Here is a 14,456-nt window from a genome sequence, read left to right as displayed (position 1 = left end):
AAAAAGTCCAAGTTCCCCAGAGATCATTTGAATGTGCATCCTGAAGTGTTTGCCACAGTGATGGTTCTGGGTCAACAGGAAAGACGAGTATTTCTGTCAGTTTCTGTCATTAAGCTTCAGTCGCCCTTGGCACCTGATTAAAGATGTGGTGCACAGGTATGGCAGAAATCAAACAGGTTAACACAGGACACGGCTAATGCGTGCACATTAAACTCCAGCTATCCGCACCAGTGAATGTGATCAGATGTGGTGCTTTGCTTCTCTTCTGAAATGATCAGAGTGTGTTTGGGTGCGGTGTGTTGTGGCTCAGAGGTCGAACTCAGAGGTCGTTCGCTGCAGTAAATACAGAACCTCTGCACGATCTAAATGCAACTTCTGCATTCAGTAAAAGTCAATTGAACATGTTGCATGAGAGTCTTTCCTCATGCACACTCCTTTTTTTCTCATATTCTGATTTTTTCTTACAATTGCAAGTTTACATCTCAAAATTCTGAATTGCTTTTCGGGAATTCGCAGTTTTCGCAGTTTTTTATTTTTCTGCTATGGAATAAAATAAAAAGGATTATTGTGACTTTATCTCACAATTCAACTTCAACTTTTATTTATTTATAAAGCACATTTAATAGCAACGTTGTTGCCCAAAGTGCTTCACAGTTAACTAAAAACAGTAAGACATTCATGTATAAAGGCATATATGAAGGTAAGACCACACACTATAACAGTATAGTGAGGTCAGTGTAGAAAGAATTAAAATAGTGAAAACTAAAAGAGAGTAAATTATATCTACAATTTACAATGCACTTAACTTAAAAGCGAGGTTAAAAAGATACATTTTTAATTGAGACTTAAAAATGTCTATTGTCTGAGCTAGCCGGATATGAGAGGGAAGACTGTTCCTCAGCTTGGGAGCCGAAACTGAGAAAGCTCGATCACCCTTTGACTTCTTTTTGGAATAAGTGGCCGTCAGCAGAAGTTGGTTCGTTGAACTTAAAGGAGTCATATAATGCCATTTTTGTACAAGCTAATATGATTCTTTAGGGTCTAATTTAAAAGTTTGTAATATACTTTAATTAAAAATTCTCATTAGTATTGTAAGAAAACACTAATTTTACCTGGTCAAAAACAGCTCTGTTTTTAGCACGCCATTTCAGTGCATGTGTCTTTAAATGATAATGAGCTTTGCTCACCCCGCCCCTCTGTTCTGTGGGTACACCGTTTCTAACACAATAACCACGTGTTGTTCATTATTAAACGTGGGATTATGAATTATATTGAGAACGTCCTACATAGAAAACATGCCGTAATGTACCCTGAGTGTAAACCTTAGAGATGCATTCATCGTGAAGCCTGCAGCAAGGTTTGCAAATTTCTCAAAGATTAATATAAATACTAATATAAAGGTTAATAAAACATTACACTCACATCTTCTGGAGGTTCAGCAGGAACACGTTGGTACCGATCCGTTTTTTCTCGTTTGTAAAGCTGTCTGGGGTGCGTTTCCCGAAAGCATCGTTGGCCAACTATGGTCGCAAGTTCCGTCGTTACCAATAGAGTTCAATGGACATTGCGATGAACTTGCGACCATAGTTGGCCAACGATGCTTTCGGGAAACGCACCCCTGGTGTGAAATGATTCGCGCAAACATGAAAGCATGGACGATCGTGGGGAATCCCCGTGAGGGAATCCCCGCGTCAATCCTTTGGGCATAGCTTCAAAAACAAATCTCAGCCACTGCATCTTCAACGGCTCGGATTTAGGAACATCCAAATGACTGCTGTGTTCCTTATTACATCTAAGAACAGAACACCACAATCGCTTAGACGCCATTCTGCTCCAGCATATCAACAATGGCGGACTACTATGACGACAGCTGTCACAGCTCGCTCAGGGCGGGTCGCGATATTTTTTTTCCCAGGATGGTAGGGGAAGACTCATGAATATTAATTAGGAAAGTCATCCCTGATTGGTCCGACGACCTACCCCTAACCCCACCCCTAAACCTACCCGCCACTGGGGGTCTGACGATCTACCCCTAGCCCCGCCCTAAACCTACCCGTCACTGGGGTTAAGACCAATCAGGGATGACTTTCCTAATTAATATTCATGAGTCTTCCCCTACCATCCTGGGAAAAAAAATATCGCGGGCGGGTCTTGTGTTGAAACACGGCTGTCACTCAGCAATCGCGGGAGGGGCGTTGGATATTATGACGTCACAATATCGAACGGCTTGATTTCAGAGAGGGTCAAACATATAGACCCTTTTACAGTTGGTAAACACGGTGACGTATTTGTGTGGGCGGAGCTTAGCTGGAGGCAGAAAGAACCCTCTGGCCGCTTCACTAACGTTAGTTTGCAAGTTTTGTTAGCTTGTTTTTTAACAATGACTGGAGAAAATCCGATTTTGTCTTAATGTGCAAGGTCACTCACTGTCCAGGACGGCGATTGTTATTTGCAAAAGTTAATTTTAACGGACGGAACCAGATGACCGTACACGCTCAGTCAATGGACGAACTGACAGGATTAACGTTAACGCTAACTGTTTCCTCCGGTTGAGTGGCCTGACTTCTACACCGACCCGATAGAGAAACCGAGGGTAAAGAGAAACTGAGGACATATAAATATATTTAGATGCCTATAATATAACTATGTGCTGAATGGTCATGTAAAGACTTGTGTGGTTCAATCCGCAGTTCTGTCTAGCCAGCGCCAAGACAACAATGTAAAGAGTGACACTACGGTGCTAATTTTAATATGAATATTTTCTAGAAATAAAAATTCCAGATACAGCATACTCATTTTTCATCGATTCGTGCAACCAAGAACACAACAAGATGACATTTAATAATAAAAATAATAATTTAAGCTCCTTAATATGTAGCCGAATCTGTGCTGGTTTGTATTGGCCGCCTCCAGTTTTCCGTTTGTTTTGCCTCCAGCTAGCGCCGTGACGTCGGCGCAAAAGGGGTCTATAAGGAGATTAAAACAAAACCACTGGATGGATTTTTATCATGATAGGATGGTTGTGTACAGGCACTGCCAACAGACATTTCAGTGCAATCAACTTGTAAAAGTGCATGTACCATTATATGACCCCTTTAATGTCCTGCCTGATTTGTACGATCCTAAAAGGTCAACAATGTAGTTTGGGGACATGTTATGCATAGCTTTAAAAAACATTAGTAAAATCTTATACTCAATTCTGTAATGAACCGGTAGCCAATGAAGACAGCGTAGTACTGGAGTAATGTGGTCCCTTTTTTAGTGCCAGTCAGAAGCCATTCTGCACCAGCTGTAGACGACGCAGTTGACGTTGGCAGATCCCTGCATAAAGAGAGTTGCAGAAGTCTTGTCTTGATGTAATAAAAGCGTGGACGATGACCTCCAGATCTTGGGAAGTGAGAAGGGGTTTTATCTTAGAAATCACTCTAAGCTGATAAAAGCTATTCTTTACAACAGAGTTTATCTGTTTGTCTAAGCTAAGCGATGAGTAGACTATTACGCCAAGATTTCTCACACTATCTTTCACTGCCATTTCTAATGGAGTGAGAATATTGGCTATCTTCTCTTTGCAATTTTGTGGACCAAATATTGTAATTTCAGATTTTTTTTTATTAAGCTGGAGAAAGTTTTTAGACAGCCAAATTTGAAGCTCGTTCAAACGGTCCAACAAAGACTTGAGGGACTGTTCGTTCCCGACTTTGAGAGGTAGATAGATCTGTGTGTCATCAGCATACTTATGATAAGAAATGTCATAGCGACGACTAATAGATCCCAGAGGACACATGGACAGAGCAAACAATGTAGGACTCAAAATTCAGACTTTTCTTCTCAGAATTATGCGGTATAAACTCAGAATTGTCAGAAAAAAGTCAGAATTGTGGGATAAAAACTTGATATTGTGAGAAAAAAGTCAGAATTGTGAGATATAAACTCGGAATTGTCAGAAAAAAGTCGGAATTGTGAGATATAAACTCGGAATTGTTCGAAAAAAGTCGGAATTTTGAGATATAAACTCGGAATTGTCAGAAAAAAGTCGGAATTGTGAGATATAAACTCGGAATTGTTAAAAAAAAAAGTCGGAATTGTGAGATATTGTTAGAAAAAAGTCGGAACTGTGAGATATAAACTTGGAATTGTTAGAAAAAAGTCGGAATTGTGAGATATAAACTCAGAATTGTCAGAAAAAAGTCAGAATTGTGGGATAAAAACTTGATATTGTGAGAAAAAAGTCAGAATTGTGAGATATAAACTCGGAATTGTCAGAAAAAAGTCATAATTGTGAGATATAAACTCGGAATTGTTAGAAAAAAGTCGGAATTTTGAGATATAAACTCGGAATTGTCAGAAAAAAGTCGGAATTGTGAGATATAAACTCGGAATTGTTAGAAAAAAGTCGGAATTTTGAGATATAAACTCGGAATTGTCAGAAAAAAGTCGGAATTGTGAGATATAAACTCAGAATTGTCAGAAAAAAGTCAGAATTGTGGGATAAAAACTTGATATTGTGAAAAAAAGTCAGAATTGTGAGATATAAACTCGGAATTGTCAGAAAAAAGTCGTAATTGTGAGATATAAACTCGGAATTGTTAGAAAAAAGTCGGAATTTTGAGATATAAACTCGGAATTGTCAGAAAAAAGTCGGAATTGTGAGATATAAACTCGGAATTGTTAAAAAAAAGTCGGAATTGTGAGATATTGTTAGAAAAAAGTTGGAACTGTGAGATATAAACTTGGAATTGTTAGAAAAAAGTCGGAATTGTGAGATATAAACTCAGAATTGTCAGAAAAAAGTCAGAATTGTGGGATAAAAACTTGGTATTGTGAGAAAAAAGTCCGAATTGTGATATATAAACTCGGAATTGTCAGAAAAAAGTCGGAATTTTGAGATATAAACTCGGAATTGTCAGAAAAAAGTCGGAATTGTGAGATATAAACTCGGAATTGTTAGAAAAAAGTCGGAATTTTGAGATATAAACTCGGAATTGTCAGAAAAAAGTCGGAATTGTGAGATATAAACTCAGAATTGTCAGAAAAAAGTCAGAATTGTGGGATAAAAACTTGATATTGTGAAAAAAAAGTCAGAATTGTGAGATATAAACTCGGAATTGTCAGAAAAAAGTCATAATTGTGAGATATAAACTCGGAATTGTTAGAAAAAAGTCGGAATTTTGAGATATAAACTCGGAATTGTCAGAAAAAAGTTGGAATTGTGAGATATAAACTCGGAATTGTTAAAAAAAAGTCGGAATTGTAAGATATTGTTAGAAAAAAGTTGGAACTGTGAGATATAAACTTGGAATTGTTAGAAAAAAGTCGGAATTGTGAGATATAAACTCGGAATTGTCAGAAAAAAGTCGTAATTGTGAGATATAAACTTGGAATTGTTAGAAAAAAGTCGGAATTTTGAGATATAAACTCGGAATTGTCAGAAAAAAGTCGGAATTGTGAGATATAAACTCGGAATTGTTAAAAAAAAGTCGGAATTGTGAGATATTGTTAGAAAAAAGTTGGAACTGTGAGATATAAACTTGGAATTGTTAGAAAAAAGTCGGAATTGTGAGATATAAACTCAGAATTGTCAGAAAAAAGTCAGAATTGTGGGATAAAAACTTGGTATTGTGAGAAAAAAGTCCGAATTGTGATATATAAACTCGGAATTGTCAGAAAAAAGTCGGAATTTTGAGATATAAACTCGGAATTGTCAGAAAAAAGTCGGAATTGTGAGATATAAACTCGGAATTGTTAGAAAAAAGTCGGAATTTTGAGATATAAACTCGGAATTGTCAGAAAAAAGTCGGAATTGTGAGATATAAACTCAGAATTGTCAGGAAAAAAGTCAGAATTGTGGGATAAAAACTTGATATTGTGAAAAAAAAGTCAGAATTGTGAGATATAAACTCGGAATTGTCAGAAAAAAGTCATAATTGTGAGATATAAACTCGGAATTGTTAGAAAAAAGTCGGAATTTTGAGATATAAACTCGGAATTGTCAGAAAAAAGTTGGAATTGTGAGATATAAACTCGGAATTGTTAAAAAAAAGTCGGAATTGTAAGATATTGTTAGAAAAAAGTTGGAACTGTGAGATATAAACTTGGAATTGTTAGAAAAAAGTCGGAATTGTGAGATATAAACTCAGAATTGTCAGAAAAAAGTCAGAATTGTGGGATAAAAACTTGGTATTGTGAGAAAAAAGTCCGAATTGTGATATATAAACTCGGAATTGTCAGAAAAAAGTCGGAATTGTGAGATATAAACTCGGAATTGTTCGAAAAAAGTCGGAATTGTGAGATATAAACTCGGAATTGTCAGAAAAAAGTCAGAATTGTGAGATATAAACTCGGAATTGTTTGAAAAAAGTAGGAATTGTGAGATATAAACTCGGAATTGTTCGAAAAAAGTCGGAATTGTGAGATATAAACTCGGAATTGTTTGAAAAAAGTCGGAATTGTGAGATATAAAATCAGAATTACGAGAAAAAGTATTAAAAAGTATCGCAATTACCTTTTTAAGTGCACGTTTTAAATGATTTACTTTTGTAAAACATGTTCCTCTTATTGTGCATGCTTCAACAGTGCATGTTATTCCTGATTGTTTAGGTAATCAGAATATAATAACTTACTGAGACTCTAAATACATCACATTACAGAAGTAAAATGTGTTACGGATGACGCTTCACATTGGCTAGAAAAGAACGCTGGTGTTTCTGTGGGTGTGAACCATAGACTGTAAAGGTGTGAACGGACCCAGACATGCAGTCGCAGTATTTCACACCAGGACGAGTGGATGAGCGCATCTGACCGCGCGCACACACACACACAGAGAGAGAGAGAGAGAGAGAGAGAGAGAGAGAGAGAGAGAGAGAGAGAGAGAGAGAGAGAGAGAGAGAGAGAGAGAGAGAGAGAGAGAGAGAGAGAGAGAGAGAGAGAGAGAGAGAGAGAGAGAGAGAGAGAGAGAGAGAGAGAGAGAGAGAGAGAGGGAGTTTCTGCCTGTCACATTCACTGGGTTAATCATTGCTCTGGGCTCATTTCTGAAGGTGTTTACTGCATGTCTCAGCCTGAAGCGCGTTCCATCTCACCAAACCTCTGACTGTCACCAAACACATAATCAGAAGCATTCGTGAAAACACTTTCTCTGCAAGAAATCATGCACATCATTATTGCATAAGAAAGAAGGCAAGAGTAATGACATTTTGCGATGCAATCACGTTTTATGAATTAAACAGCTCGTAAATCACTAGAATGAAAGTATTATGCAAACATTTAAGACATTTTTTCATATACAGAACCTTTTGGCATAAAGGGTTTTTTCAAATCGAGTCAAGAACCCTAGAGTTATAGCTGAGAGAACCACACTAAAGCTTTTCTTATCTCAAACTGTGCTCAAATTTGCTCACGACATCCAAAGTGTGCAACTATGAGATCTCAATATGAACTCAAAAATGTCTCATCAAATGATTTGAGCGGCTAGCAGTCAAACCACAAAATACTCAGACACCAGATATAATTCGTTATATTTTTTTACTAGTGTGATCAGGACATTATAGTTCATTTATGTAAGTGAGGAGAGAAAAATAAAATAAACTGTGACATATTATACCCAAATATTATTCATACAGTTACTACCAGTAACATCTATACAAATGTGGGAGCAGAAATGATTCGGACACTTTGAGCTGAAGTGTGTTTTCTTTAATTGCTAATGCTCTTTTTACACACAGACTGAACACAGTGAAGCATTGCTTGGTGATTGGTTGAGCTAATCTGGTATTATCTAATTGTGTAGTTAAATTTAACAGCTGACAGATATTCAACATAATTCATGTGTGAGACAGTCTAACAGAAGGACGGACAAACCAGTCAAATATCAATGAGTTCTGCTCATATTTTATCACCATTTTCCAAACTATAGCGAATAAACTGTGATAATGTGAGAAATGTTGAAGGAGTCTGAATACATTTTGTTTTGACTATATTTAATTTAATTGAATGGGTTTTAAAGAAACATCTGATGTGAAGTTGACACTCTTCGACTGTATCGATGCACATTTAGAGGTCCATGTTTTCCAGAAGTCGCTCTAATGATTTTCCCAGAGCATCAGAAATATTAGGCTGTCCTTCACACACATTTACACATGCAAACATGTTCTGTCTTTTCCCCCCGTGCCGCCTCTGGCGAGGGTGGAGATGATCAGGACGAAGCCTAACAGATGCTTACTTTAAAACACACAAACACACAGACATGCTGCAACTCTGCTGATCTCGGTTCACTGTGCATTTCATAAAACATGTCCGGGTTTCACCGCAAAACCAGGAGAAAACAATTATATTTTGCATAAAGAAAATGGAGCCTATTTTAAGGTTATTTTTAGCAGTGTGACTTCATTTCCATGACAGTTAAGAAGATAAATCTCATTACTGCAATGCACTGAATAAAGAACTTAATGCATGAAGTATAGATTATGGAAATATTTGGTGCAAAATGCCTTTAAATTAAGCTAATGCAAATTATTTTACAGCAATTACAGAATTACTACAAGTCATTTTTCACTCTAATGCTAAAATGCACAAAACAAAAAGAAATTGGGAAGGAAACATGCTTATTTAGGATTAAAATACAATATTTTTATTGTTTTCTTTGGATTTTGAGGTGAAATATGACCCAAAACCTGTTTCTGTGAGTTTCACCCATGTGTTATTATGTAGCTGCTGGGCATGAGACTCAGGATAACATGATCTTTTAAACTCACGGCTGGAATCATCTCAGAAATTATACGATTAACAAATTAACCTACGAGTAGGAGACGTTTTGCTTGTTACAAATCCCTTCTATTGAGATGAGTAAAGTCATGATGAGTCTCAACAGGGTTATAATGACTCAAGACACGAGCATGTCATACTGTATGAGTTGTGTTATTTACATGTCATTTAGTCTTCATTACAGTTTTTCCTGATTGCTTAAACACTATAACCAGACTTTTGAGCTAAAATTTCAAAACCATAACGCCATTTCGCAAAAAGCGCACCCATTTCCCTAAACTATAAACACTATTCCCTGTTTTGACACATAAGTCAGATTTGTTGAACTGTCACTGCAAAACTCTACACACAAACCCCTTCGTTTCTCACTGTCTACACCATGTTGTCATTTAGAAAGCACTAGCATTCAATATTGTTCACTGAAGTCAGCACAGCTTCAGCTCAGTTAGCACACAGTTACCCAAGTGGAAACACTAAGAGTCAAAACTGATCACACACCAATCAGAACCTTCAATAGATAGATAGAAGGGCTCAACTGTTTACACACAAATACTGGTACTTGAGACACAATGACCACAACATGTAACTCATTCACCAACCCCCTGAACCAATTCTGCTAAACTACAAGCACAATTCCTGCTTTACACTCAAATTGCAGTTCTAAAACACACTTTTTTCAAAACACTACACACAATTCTCTGCTTTTGGCACAATTTTCATGCAGAAAATCTCTTGTTTTCACAAGGAACACACTGCCATTCAGATACACACACCGACTCTTCACATGGGCAAACACCCGTCACACAGTTTTACAATTAGCAATCAGAGCTATAGCATAAAAGGGCAACAGATCAGCTCTTCAACAGGTGAAATGGATGCCAACATCAGATTTTTTTTTTTTTTTTTTACTGTAACTGTATGCAGTCAATTCTTCTGTTGTTTTGTATGTAGACCACTGTATGTACAACTTTATGTTGGTTGGGGATGTACACTGTGTACATTGTTTTTGTGGGAAAAATAAAATATATTTGTTACCGTGTATTTGTGTGTTTGAGTATAAAAACAATATTCTCAAATATTTTACAACACACTTATGTATGTACTGTCTGTAGTAAGTGTAACACTGAACCAAAACAAAGTCATTATGATGAATGGAGAAGAAGTGTTTTGCATTCATCACAGTGTTTTACATTGAGCACATCAGTGTTCAACTGGTTCTTATAAATGTCTATTCATGTGATGGTTTGTGTGTGTCATTTGAAAACAAAATACCATTTTGAGAAGAAATAACATTGTTTTGAATGTAAAGTTTCATTTTGCAGGAGAATTGAGGGGTTTTGCCCATTGTGTTTGTGTTTTTTTATTTGTGTGTAGAGTTCTATGAGGCATGCTTTCAGAAAATGTGTGTAAACAATCGAGAAAAACTGAAATTGGGTTTTGGAACAATGGATCCAGAAAGACATGAAGGAAGAGGTCGAGGACACTGGAGAGGAGGAGGAGGAGGAGGAGGAGGAGTAGATGGGAGTGGAGGAAGAGATGAAGGAAGAGGATGAGGAAGGGGAAGGGCAAAGAGACAAGCAGTGCCACTCTAGTTGCCCATGTCTTTGTCCGAGCTCAGCAAACTCGAGTCGCTTCACCGTCGCCTCGATCATCAGAACCTTCATGGAGAAGAACAGGTACAGTAGATGTGCTTCAGACTGCTCTCTACTGTACCTGTTGAGTGCAGTCACTGCGCTGTGACAACACACACATGAACTGTAGCTGTTGCACTATACTACTGGAATAAAAAGAAATGCATCAAATTGCCTCACATACAGAGTTTTCTGAATGCTTCCATTCTGTAAAAAGGATGTGTTTTAGTTCCAGTAATCAGTACTTCTATTCTTCTAGAACACAGAGACGGTGGAATGGAAGAAGCCTGCCAAATATTTCAGTTGATGCGTGCCAGCGGGGATCAGGAATGAGGATTTTACCCCTCGCTGCCTGGCTAGGGCCGGTATAGCCTGTGATGCGGACGAGATCCTCTGGCCTGAGACTCTCTGTTTGTACAAATTGCTGCACATTCATTTAATTCTGAATTTTGCACACATAAGTTAAAAGGCATTTGTTTGTGCATAGTAAAACATATCTGCAACATTTTTTAAGTTCACGGATAATTGTGCGTGCATTTATTAATAATTATTTTATGATAAAATAAAAACACATAGTCAAATTAGAAGCAAAAGCACAAATGAATACAACAGCACAAAGATACAAATTAATAAACAGCTTTTCAGGGAGGAGTAGTTTTCAGGTACAGAAATTTACGCAAATGTAATTAACAGTGTGTATTCTTCACTTTATACATTAAACATCCTTAATGAATGAATTCTTATTAAAGTTAAAAAAAGATATTCAGTTAAGAGAAGTGAGTGATTTTTTCTTTGTCCTTAACATTAAAAACACAGACAGCTGCAGGAATATTAGGCTACTGTCACTTTAAGAGAGAATGCATGGATGTAATATACTGAGACTGTTACCAGAGCCCGTCTACGGAGAGCCTGGCCACTCCCTATTAAGTCCTATTGTACCGAACGTTGTAGTTCCACCAGAGCTCCACTTGGGGCGATCGCCCATGAGTGCAGAATGAATGGGAGTCTATGGTGCTAGACGGCTAAATTTGTCTCTTTCACCCGATTGCCGTTGAGAAATCTCAGATTTGATTGTAGGTTTTGCAAGTTCAACATGGGTTATAGATCGAAAGTTGAATGAACGAGTACTTATGTCCTTTCGATTTCTTACAGGTTGAGATGTTGTTGCCCATAACACGCTAGCATTCTGCTAATGAACGCTGATTGGTCAGTGAAGGACTGATTACGACCAGAGATACCGCTTGATGGCATCGTGGCATCCGAAGCGGGACCAGAAACAAACAAAACAAAAACTCGTCTAGCACATGTGTTTCCCTGTGTCAGCTGTGTTGTGTGTTTGCCTGTGTCAGCTGTGTTGTGTATTTCCCTGTGTCAGCTGTGTTGTGTGTTTACCTGTGTCAGCTGTGTTGTGTGTTTGCCTGTGTCAGCTGTGTTGTGTGTTTACCTGTGTCAGCTGTGTTGTGTGTTTCCCTGTCAGCTGTGTGTGTTTACCTGTGTCAGCTGTGTTGTGTGTTTACCTGTGTCAGCTGTGTTGTGTGTTTACCTGTGTCAGCTGTGTTGTGTGTTTACCTGTGTCAGCTGTGTTGTGTGTTTCCCTGTGTCAGCTGTGTGTGTTTACCTGTGTCAGCTGTGTTGTGTGTTTACCTGTGTCAGCTGTGTTGTGTGTTTATCTGTGTCAGCTGTGTTGTGTGTTTCCCTGTGTCGGCTGTGTTGTGTATTTGCCTGTGTCAGCTGTGTTGTGTGTTTGCCTGTGTCAGCTGTGTTGTGTGTTTATCTGTGTCAGCTGTGTTGTGTGTTTCCCTGTGTCGGCTGTGTTGTGTATTTGCCTGTGTCAGCTGTGTTGTTGTGTGTTTACCTGTGTCAGCTGTGTTGTGTGTTTACCTGTGTCAGCTGTGTTGTGTGTTTGCCTGTGTCGGCTGTGTTGTGTGTTTCCCTGTGTCGGCTGTGTTGTGTATTTGCCTGTGTCGGCTGTGTTGTTGTGTGTTTACCTGTGTCAGCTGTGTTGTGTGTTTCCCTGTGTCAGCTGTGTTGTGTGTTTCCCTGTCAGCTGTGTTGTTTACCTGTGTCAGCTGTGTTGTGTGTTTACCTGTGTCAGCTGTGTTGTGTGTTTACCTGTGTCAGCTGTGTTGTGTGTTTGCCTGTGTCGGCTGTGTTGTGTGTTTCCCTGTGTCGGCTGTGTTGTGTATTTGCCTGTGTCAGCTGTGTTGTGTGTTTGCCTGTGTCGGCTGTGTTGTGTGTTTGCCTGTGTCGGCTGTGTTGTGTGTTTGCCTGTGTCAGCTGTGTTGTGTGTTTGCCTGTGTCGGCTGTGTTGTGTGTTTGCCTGTGTCGGCTGTGTTGTGTGTTTGCCTGTGTCGGCTGTGTTGTGTGTTTGCCTGGGTCGGCTGTGTTGTGTGTTTCCCTGTGTCGACTGTGTTGTGTGTTTCCCTGTGTCGGCTGTGTTGTGTGTTTGCCTGTGTCGGCTGTGTTGTGTGTTTCCCTGTGTCAGCTGTGTTGTGTGTTTGCCTGTGTCAGCTGTGTTGTGTGTTTCCCTGTGTCGGCTGTGTTGTGTATTTCCCTGTGTCAGCTGCTCTTGTGTGTTTGCCTGTCTCAGCTCTGTTGTGTGTTTTTGCCTGTGTTGGCTGTGTTGTGTGTTTGCCTGTGTCTGCTGTGTTGTGTATTTCCCTGTGTCAGCTGTGTTGTGTGTTTGCCTGTGTCGGCTGTGTTGTGTATTTCCCTGTGTCAGCTGTGTTGTGTGTTTGCCTGTGTCGGCTGTGTTGTGTGTTTGCCTGTGTCGGCTGTGTTGTGTGTTTCCCTGTGTCGGCTGTGTTGTGTATTTGCCTGTGTCAGCTGTGTTGTGTGTTTCCCTGTGTCAGCTGTGTTGTGTGTTTGCCTGTGTCGGCTGTGTTGTGTGTTTGCCTGTGTCGGCTGTGTTGTGTGTTTCCCTGTCTCAGCTGTGTTGTGTTTCCCTGTGTCGGCTGTGTTGTGTGTTTGCCTGTGTCGGCTGTGTTGTGTGTTTGCCTGTGTCGGCTGTGTTGTGTGTTTCCCTGTGTCGGCTGTGTTGTGCGTTTGCCTGTGTCGGCTGTGTTGTGCGTTTGCCTGTGTCAGCTGTGTTGTGCGTTTGCCTGTGTCAGCTGTGTTGTGCGTTTGCCTGTGTCAGCTGTGTTGTGCGTTTGCCTGTGTCAGCTGTGTTGTGCGTTTGCCTGTGTCAGCTGTGTTGTGCGTTTGCCTGTGTCAGCTGTGTTGTGCGTTTGCCTGTGTCATCTGTGTTGTGCGTTTGCCTGTGTCAGCTGTGTTGTGCGTTTGCCTGTGTCAGCTGTGTTGTGTGTTTACCTGTGTCAGCTGTGTTGTGTGTTTGCCTGTGTCAGCTGTGTTGTGCGTTTGCCTGTGTCAGCTGTGTAGTGCGTTTACCTGTGTCAGCTGTGTAGTGCGTTTACCTGTGTCAGCTGTGTTGTGCGTTTGCCTGTGTCGGCTGTGTTGTGTGTTTACCTGTGTCAGCTGTGTTGTGTGTTTGCCTGTGTCAGCTGTGTTGTGTGTTTACCTGTGTCAGCTGTGTTGTGTGTTTGCCTGTGTCAGCTGTGTTGTGTGTTTGCCTGTGTCAGCTGTGTTGTGTGTTTGCCTGTGTCAGCTGTGTTGTGTGTTTGCCTGTGTCAGCTGTGTTGTCGATGCCTCGAGAGAAAAGAAAGTGCAGAGCTGAAAGCACCAAAGTGACTGAAGGATTGCCGTAAAGCAGTATCTCTGGTCGTACGATGTGTGTGACGTCATTGACATTTTAAAAGACTTTTTAAAGCAAATAAGTGACTCTAAAAAATCTAACACCCAGCAATGTGTAATTTCTTTGCATCTCCTTTCGAATACAACATTCAAATTACTAGACAAAAAATTATATCCTGAGAAAAGTGGATTTTGAGGGGTATAGCGCACTCATCCTGTGAGCGCCCTCATGTGGAGCCAGAGTGGAACTGCACTCGTCCTGTGAGCGCCCTCATGTGGAGCCAGAGTGGAACTGCACTCGTCCTGTGAGCGCCCTCATGTGGAGCCAGAGTGGAACTGCACTCGTCCTGTGAGCGCCCTCATGTGGAGCCAGAGTGG

The sequence above is a fragment of the Scardinius erythrophthalmus genome (assembly GCF_964197995.2).
Source record: "Scardinius erythrophthalmus genome assembly, chromosome: 11".
Taxonomy (NCBI): Eukaryota; Metazoa; Chordata; class Actinopteri; order Cypriniformes; family Leuciscidae; genus Scardinius; species Scardinius erythrophthalmus.
This window is presented reverse-complemented; position numbering follows the sequence as displayed.